The 9,972-nt window shown below is 31.9% G+C and overlaps 1 non-coding gene across 1 annotated transcript; it reads left to right on the forward strand.

Moving 5' to 3' along the window:
* The first annotated feature begins 9,164 nt into the window (after positions 1-9,164).
* LOC121225916 (small nucleolar RNA R71) lies at positions 9,165-9,271 on the forward strand. The gene has a single exon (XR_005923818.1). It is a non-coding gene; the product is annotated as a small nucleolar RNA R71 (small nucleolar RNA).
* Positions 9,272-9,972: the final 701 nt, after the last annotated feature.

Here is a 9,972-nt window from a genome sequence, read left to right on the forward strand (position 1 = left end):
GATTGATATTTTGATATGTATGTGATTATAATTGTGTTGATCTCACACTGGGCTTTTAAAGTTCGCCCTTTTTTAATTTTGACTTTTCAGATAATACTTGAGGTTAGGATGGGCTCGACTTACGAAGGTACTCTTAGTAATTTTTAGAAAAATATACTATTTTGGTACTCCATATTTTGGGGATGTGTTTTTATTATTGTGGACTTTTGCTTGGATTTTCTTTTGGACTTTAGATTATTTTGATTTTGGATTTTTCCTGCATGATTTAGGTTTTAAAATTATCATTTAAAAGATTGTGAAATTGACAATTTATAATGGATTTTTCATAACTAAGGGTCTGTTTGATTGCCAGTAAAATATTTTCCGTAAAATGATTTCTGGAAAATGTTTTACTTTTCTATAAAATGATTTACTGGAAAATATTTTCTGGTGTTTGATTGAATCTGTGTAAAATATTTTCTGCTGCTTGGCAGATTTTTTGAAAATATTTTCGGAAAAGTTGTTTTTACATATATTAATATATATTAATAAATTTTTATATTTTAAATTATTTTTACATATATTGCAATGATTTATTTATAATAATACTCAATTATTAAGCTACAATATTAATCGTTATAAATTAAAAAAACTAATATCAAATAAATTATTTGTAATTGTGTTAAAAAAACAAGTATTGAATAATTAAAAAAATAAGTTACTGGAAAATCGATAAACAGAAGCAGTTTTCTACCGGAAATGAAAGAAGGAATGAAGGAGGCAATAGAGAGGAGAGCACGGAAAATGTCTTACGGAAATTGAAAGGGTAAGACATTTTCCCTAAAATGTAACCCATTTTCCCTTGTTTTGGAGTTCATTTTCCAAATGGAAAATGTTTTCCGCCAATCAAACGCTGGAAAAGTTGGAAATGATTTTCTGGAAAATCAATTCCGTCAATCAAACAGTCATAAGTGAAACAAGGCTCAACAAGGGTGTTTTCAAAATTCAATACTTTGTTTTCGAAACTCAACACTTTGTGCTCATAAAATTGATATTTTATGAGATATATATTAAATCTACATTTTGAAAATGACAAATGAGTTTTAGATATGCAAATTATATGTTGCCATGTTTTAATTGAAGTATGACACTTTTTTGAAAAAATATAAAAACTTGAGTTTTCTAAAGATAACCAATTTCAAACACAATTCGGTTTTCTCAACAAGGGTGTTTTTAGCAGCGACGATTTTTACAGGAAAATAGCTTAATGATTTTTTGCGCCATCAATATGGCCATTGTGATATTCGAAATTTGGCCATAATGTCGAGGTCGGGTTTAAGGAATTACAGTCCATTATCATCTTGTATTGTAAAGTGAATCATTGCCGGACATCTAGTTCTTATTTCCAAGTTGTTATGTTTTTTTGTATCTGTAACATCTTCAAATTGTTTGAAACCTTGTCTGGAACAATAAAAGTCTTTAGCGCGAATAATCTTTGTGCTAGAAAGATATCTATTTCTTCCTTTTCGAACACTAAAACCAATTTGATGACCATAATATGTATACAAATTATAAGCTTCATCTTCCCTATTCACTACAAGTCCATTTAAATTAGCATTATCAATTTTTATCCTTTCTATGTAAGTAAAACTTTGAGAATATTCCTCATCCATGTCATGGAACATATTTGCATGAAATTAATCATATAATTATATAGAACAATTACATAATCTAAAATTTTTCAAATTACTCAAATCAATAGCGAGAATGGATGATATGGCGAGGATTCCTAAAAGAATTTCTCGTTCATCTAAATATTGTGCAAAATTATAAAAAGTATAAAAAAAAGACAAATACACACGAAAATTTGAAGAAAAGAAAAGGCTAATTGACCTGGATATGATGAAAAATGAAATAAGAAAATACACAAATAGAGCAAAACAAATTCAATTTCTTATTACGATATGAAAAAATAATTAACAAGTCTATACATTAAAAATTAAAAAAAAGAGAAATTATAAAATCTAAAAATATGCAAATAATCAAATCAATAGGAACATATGTTTTAAATTAATCAAAAAATATATATCAACAAAATATAAAAATTATTATGAACTAAATTCAATTACTATTTCATAGTTGAATGAAAAGATTAAAAACCATTTATTTTAATCACTAAAAATAGGAAGAAACCAAATTTTATAATCCCTCCATTTTTTTTTTGCTCAACTTTTAATCCTTCCATTGTTGATGTTGAATTTCTCAAAACCTTAAATCCCTTTTTTTTTCCAACAGTGAAGATGATGAAGAAAGGGGAAAAAAATAGGAAAATTAAATCTCCCTGATGAGAAATTGAATAGATGTTGAATTGCCCAATACCCTATATCCCTTTTTCTCTAACAGTGAAGATGGTGAAGGAACAAAATAAGGAAAATCTAGTCTCCCTGATGAGAAATTGAATAGATGTTGAGTTGCCCCAAACCCTCAATCCCTTTCTTTCTAACAGTGAAGACGATGAAGAAAGGAAAAAAGATCAGGACCATATATGAGGTCGTGGGAGATTCTTATTTTCTTTTAAATTTGATTTGGAAAAAGTTGTTGATGTGGCATAAAATAATTAGATAGGACCATATATGAGGTGGTGGGAAGGGTCCATGAAATAATTTCTCCATTCCATGTTAGCTAAAGCTTAATTAAAATCAATTCCAAACTAATAAATCATCACAAACACTAATCAAGAAATGTAATAAATCTATATTATATACATATACATGCATAAAAAATTCGTGTTTTGACTAGGTTTCCTATATTCAAGAGAAAATATCCAAAGAGTTACGTTAATATTATTATGAATTGTTCTTTTAAATTGGTACAAGAGAGCTCTTTATATGAAAGACTTGCCAATTTAAAATGAATAAAGTAAAAATATCATATCGTACTTTTAATACATCATAAACATGTTTAAATATTTTCATTAATGGTTCTATAACAAGCCCTTCTACTCTTGTACAGGATAAAGACTAGGTAGCCTATGTCCACACGAAAAATATCCAAAGTTATATTGTTGCTACTATAAATTTTTCTTTTCAATTTGTACAAGAGTGTCGTCTTGTTATAAAATATATCATAATCTAACCCGGAATCCAACCCGGAATTAGACCTAGAAAAAGGCCCATTATATGTTTCTATAGACTCTTATAATAGGGGGCTTTCCAAACTCTCCACTTTTTCCATTTTCTTTTCCACCAAGAAACTCAATCCTCTAGACTCTAACCACCTCACCAAGAATAAGATGAATTGACCAACTAAAGCTAGCAACCAAATCATGTACCAAAAATGGTGCAGTGAGTGTGGATTGAACACAGCTCCACGGTCTATCTCTCATTCTCTTTCACGGAAAATTAAGCAACAACACATAAAAAGATTTAAGGAGTCATCCAAAGCTCTCTTGCCCTTTTCTCTAGAAAGAGAGGAACTTTCTCATTGGTACATGGTATGGCTAATAACTCCAACCCTGATGCCTTCCAAGCTGATGGCAAATTCATTTGATTTTTTGTTCAAGAAACACACCAATAGAAAATGAGAAGGCAGAAGAAAAAGGGGGGAAGGAACACGTCCAAGGCTAGGATCAACTTGGAAATTCCGTGAGTTCCTTGAATTTTTTTCCATGAATCCTTATGTTGCTAATTTGGGAAGTGAGTATGGAAATTTTGGGTGGACTATCATGCTGTCGAGTGAGTTTGATAATTGCATGCACTTTGCATGTATGTTGTCTAAATGTTTAAGCATCAATGTAGTTTGAATGTTGTTAATTATGTTGCCCAAATGTTCATTAAAGTTGTCCAAATGTTTATGCATTAAGGTGGTCTGAATGTTGTGAATTTAAGTTATCTGAATGCTAATTAAATGTTGTCCAAATGCCTTTGAATTAATGTGGTCTGAAATGTTGTAACTAAATTCTGTCGAACGCTAATGTAATGAAGTTGCCCAATTTTCATTGGTTTATGTTGTCTCAAGATTTATGTATTTAAGTCATCCAAACTGAGAAAAGTTTTTTTTGAAACAATCAAAGGCATTCATTGTATGCCTACTTTCCGAATTAGACCTACATTCCATTGTTTGTACATGACCTAGTTGGTAGCTCCAGCTGGTCAGTTCATCTTCTTCCTAGTGAGGTGGTTAGAGTCTGGAGGAATGGGTTTTTTGGTGGAAAAGAAGATAGAAAAAGTGGAGAGTCTGGGTAGAAAAAGTGGAGAGTCTGGAGAGCCCCCTTCTAAAAGTCTTTAGAATTATATAAAGAGGTTTTTTCAGGTCAGATTAAGATAATTCTATAACAATTTGTCCTTTATAACTCTTCCTCGACAGGCTTAAACGTGTGAAGCATGTTTTTGACGGCTTACTATGTAAGTTTTAACTCGAAACTTTATTGAGAAAATTTTAATGTTTAATAGTGTGGTACAAGAGTCAAAAACTGTATTTACAGAAATGTTGGGAACTGTATTTATAGGAATGTCACGAACTATATTGTATAATTATTACGAACTGTATTGTAAAATACCTCGAGCTGTATTTACATAAATGTCGTGAACTGTATTATATGATATAGCGAACCATATTTACAAAAATGCAGCAAACTGTATTATAATCCATAGGATTATGAAAATCTTGTATGCAAAAGGTTTTGGTCATAAATAAGCGAACCGCGAGATTTGTAAAATCCCATAAGTAAAAAGGTTGTGATCGTAAATTAATGAGCTTTAAAAATGAAAATTGTGATCGTAAATCAGCGAACTATTTAAGTGGAGTCGAGATCGTAAATCAGTGAGCTCCTTATGAAGTGTTCATGATCATAAATCAATTAGCTTTAAAAATGTCAATCGTGATCGTAAATTAGCAATCTGTTAGAAAACGGAAGGTCGAGATTGTAAATCAGTAGACTATAAGAAAGCTGAAGGTCTTGATTGTAAATCAGCAGACCATAAAAAAGTTGAAGCTCATGATCGAAAATCAATGGATCGTAAGAAATTCGAAGGTCGTAATCGTAAATCAGCAAACTATAAGAAAGTCGAATTTACCTGTGTATGCTTTCCTGAATAGCATAAATAGAACATATTAAAAACTTGATATTAAATTGAAACTTCACCTGTACAAGTTATTTTCGACAACTTACAAAGGCACAATAGACACTTGAATAAATGTTGGAAATGTGCATTTACAAGGCAGTTTGGACAACATACACAACAAAATCTCATGCTATTTAACTTTTATCAGCACATTTGACTATCTCAAATCATGAGCATGAAAGATGATAAAACATTCATCCAAATAACTCCAACCCAGAAAAGATTTAGTTCATGGGTGGAAAAGTTAACACCAAATTAAAATTATTAATCAAAATTAAAACAAGTTTGAATAACAAAAATTAGGAAAACAAAGGAAGAAATTGCAGGATTTCTCGCCACATTCCAACTTCTCTTTTATCTTCTGATTATATGCGAGCCCAGGTTAGATATCTCTGCCCCTTCTTCACGTTTGTATTCTGCTCTCTGTAGCTGCTACCCTTTCTTTCTCTAGAATTCTCCAATGGAGTTCTTCTTTGCGCAGAGAGAGGATTGCTATCACCAGTCTCCTTCTCACACTAATTCACCTCTGGATTTTGTTGTAAAGAGAAACCGCTCTCTTTCTTTTCTTTTCTTTTCTCCTCACAATTCACGTGTCATTCTTATTTTCTCTCTCCTCCTTTTATAAGGTAGATATGTCCTTCTTAGTACACATTTTTCTCCCTCTTTTTTTGGTGGATTTATCTGGTATATGGACAATTGGCTGAAAGTGACGAGGACTGAGTGTTGCGTCAGCATTATCCTGGAATTTCCATGGCATTTATGTTGGCAATCCATCCAACCTTTTACCATGGCAATATTTCACTTCATTCATTCTCTTCCTCCATTTTCTCATTTTATTCATCTTTTTTGCACCTGCTGCATAAAAAAATTTCTCTTTCTCCCAAGAGGAAAAGTAACATAAAATGAGATCCAAGGCACAATCCAAGCGTTATTATGCAATATTCTAAAAATAACCTAAAAATTCAAATATATCTACTTAAGTATAGGCATTTAATCAAGTTTAGAGGCTCGAAATATAAATCTTTTCAAGAGTTATCACACCTCCAAACTTAAATTCTTACTTGTCCTCAAGTAGAATATGTGGATGAATATGCATGAATGCAAGGAATTTCCAAAACAATCAGTCACCAATTATACTACCAAATCATAATGAGCAATCTTCTATTGAAATAAAGAAAAATTGCTTACAATTCTTGTAAACTTGCTTAGCAAATGAAGTGTAGAAACTGTTTCCTAAAGGTAAAAGTTCCTAAATATTTCATCAATTAGAACTATAGCAGATTTCTTTTGAATATACCTAGGTTATCTCTCTCCTAAACTTAGTTTTTTTCACATTGAGTTTTTTTCACATTGATTCAATTTCCTGCACTATTTTTCTAGGGAATTCATATTGTCACATGATTTTATACTTGACAACCTCAATGGAGCATACACTAGACTGCCATATATTATATCATGTCACAATTTGAATATAAATCTCACATGAAACAAAAGCTTTTAACTAAAAAGATAAATGGAGCAAACAACTATCTTCTTAGCAATTTAGCCTAAAAATTCAGAGGAGTGTCCCTAAAATATATACTTTTTTTTAGACAAATGCTCATATCTGAACTCATTTTTTCTGGTTAACAATATAATAGAGCAAAAAAATATTACTAACCTAATCAACAGATTCAAACATTGGAGTATTCATATTATTTTACCATGACATAAATTATACACTATTACTATACTGAATTTAAGTCAAGAAGTCCTAAATTTATTCAAAGAATACTAGTATAGCCTAATTACATTTATATTTAAATTATTCTACTTTTAGAAATTCATTTTCAACAACTGCCCTCTGCTAAACATGCCTAAACAACTATCACAATATTTTCTAAGTTTACAAAGAAGAGTTATTATCCTCATTGAACATCATTAATAATCATATACTCACATAATTAGGCAATTGAATGACAATTGAATGTTATGGAAAAAGGACTGTATGAACAATTAACAACGCAGCCAATATGCACAACACACCTCCAAACCTAAGGGACGCATTGTCTTTAGTGCATGAACAATTTAAAATTCCAAAATGTAAAAAAAAACAAATATATAGACAATGCAATTAAAAGAATTATATATGCATGAAAAACACATGGTATATAATGAAAAACATGCAAATGAAAAGAAAGACGAAAGCTTGGGAAAATTTTGGTGTTGCTTTAATTCGGGCGAGTTGTTTTTCGAGTAGCATGCTTGTAGATCTACTTCCTTTTCAACATATTGATTGACACCTCATCTTCATCATTATCATCTAATTGTGAGATCATCAATCAGTTGATTAATCTCACAATCTTTCTTCGATATGGTGCAGTTGATTGAGGTGCAGTAGCAGGTTCAGTTGGTGTAGGAATATGGTTCACTTCTTCTCTTTCTTGGTCAAATTCAATGTTCACTGATTTCATTTTCTCTTCATCTCTTTCTGGTCCTTTTTGTTCCTTCTCCTCAGTAGCAGTATGTGTGGTAGGTCCAGGCTCATCAACTTCAGCTTCATCTTCGTCCCCTTCTTTTTCATCAGATTAACCTCCTTTCATTGGGTGTAAATCTTCCACTTCTTTATCAGACTCTGTAATCTCATAAATAAGGCGATCAATCAAAAATGAACATAAATTTAATTAATTAAAGATAAAAATAATAAGAATAAAATTAAAGTAAAACAATTAAAGAAAAAGAAAGATAAAAAATATTTTTTTATGCTTTTTCCAATTCCACGGTAATTTGGAGTTGCTAAGTCTCAAAGAGATTGAGTTACTTCTGCAACTAATTGAGTGAGTTGAGCATTTGCTGCTCAAACGAATTGTTGGAGATAGAAGATTTTACTAAGGCAAATGTCTTGCAAACTTTTCTCCACTATCATTTTTAGCAACCCAATAGCTTGGCAATATTCACTCTCATCAACACATTTCAGATCATCGAATATGTTGAATGTAACCTGCTAATCATTCTTCCTCATAGTCAATTTTTCTTTGTGCGCATCAATTAGCTGAGGAAATGGTGGAGGTGGTCGTCCTTCAGGTTGCTGATATTGTTTTGCTATATTTTTGTTGGCAACATGATCTGATTCTTCCACAACATTTTTTTGCTCACCATTTTCAGGTGTTGTATACTTTTGTTTACTCCCATCTTTTGTAGTTTGTTCCACTAACGATTCGAAAGTTGTGATTTCAGGAACTTTCGCACTTTCCTTCTCAGTAAAGGCATCATTCACAACTCGTGGCAGCTGAGTGCCACTACGAAGTGTTATGGCCTTACATTGTTCCTTTCCTTGAGATCGAGAACTTTCTATGTCACTAAGCAATGCTCATTGTTGTCTGGAACTTAATGCAGAGGCAATTTGTCCCACTTAATTCTCTAGAGCTCTTAAGAAAGATGTCTAGCTCTAACTAATCACATCATTCTTAGCCATATACTCATTTAATAGAGCTTCCATAGTTGATGTTGAAGATGACAAACTTTGTTGCACATTTTGCCGTGGCATTGGTTGACTGTATCCAAGTGGTACACTAGCCACATTCTATCGATTAATATTGTTGGCATTTCCCATTTCTTGATTACTCTAGCTGAAATTTGGATGTTGTTTCCACCTTGGATTATATTTTTTGGAGTATGGATTGTTGTTGATACGATTAAAATCCCCATGTAATAGCAGAGGCTGGATTGGATGGGTATTCATCAACAACATGATATTCTCCACAGTATGCGCATGCTAGTTCTGTAACCTTCATCTCTTGCATTGCAAAGTGTCTTTTCAGACTTTTAATCATATTTGTTAAATATGATACTTGAGCTGTTAAAGATGTAATTGCATCAAGTTCCATTACTCCAGCAACTTTTCTACCAGTACCAACTCTAGTAGTAGGGTACTGATAATCATCATTTGATATTCTTTCCAGAATTTTGTATGCTTCATTGCAGGATTTGTCAAGCAAGGTCTTATTAGCATATGCATCCACCACCATTCGCGTATGGGCATTAAATCCGTTGTAGAACATTTCTATCTGTGTCCAATTTTGAAAACCATGCATCGAGCATTTTCAAATTAGTTCCTTCAAATGCTCTTATGCTTCATATAATGTTTCATCTTCAGATTTCCTGAATGATGTAATATCATTCCTAAGCTTGGAATTCATGTTGGGAGGATTGTACCTAAGTAGAAATCTCTGACACAGTTCATTCCAAGATGCCACCGTACCTGATGATAATGCATTCAACCATGATCTGACACGATCTCGCAATGAATAAGGGAATAATTTTAACCTAAGGGCATCTTTAGGAACACCCTACTGCCTGAATGAGTCACAGACTTCAAGATAAAGTCTCAAGTGCAATCTGGGATCTTCAATCTTGGATCATTTCTAATTCTCTCCATTTCTCTTAACTCTTTTCTTCTTCGCCTTAATGTCCTTTCAATTTCAGGATCACAAAAATGTTTTGTATCCTCTTGAATACTTCTTCTCGTGCACTAATACAAACTTGAAAAATAAAATAAAATACTGATCAAAAATAGCAAGAATAATAACAAATAAACTTTTCACCAATGTTGCTAATCCTCGACAACGGCGCCAAAAACTTGTTGCGTGTAAATAACAAATGCAATTGTGCAAGTGTACACATCATTCAAGTAATAAAGTGATAAGTAAGTATCGTCTCCACAGGGACCAAAAATTGGTAAGAAATTGAGTAAGTTATTATAATCCTATTAACTATACTAAATAATAAGAAATACTCTCAAGTTGAATAGGACGTTTGTATAATGAATTAACGAAATCAAATGCTACAAAGAAAGAATTGATTTGGAAAATAAAATGTAGTGGAAAATTAC

The sequence above is a fragment of the Gossypium hirsutum genome, chromosome D13, assembly GCF_007990345.1.
Source record: "Gossypium hirsutum isolate 1008001.06 chromosome D13, Gossypium_hirsutum_v2.1, whole genome shotgun sequence".
Lineage (NCBI taxonomy): Eukaryota > Viridiplantae > Streptophyta > Magnoliopsida > Malvales > Malvaceae > Gossypium > Gossypium hirsutum.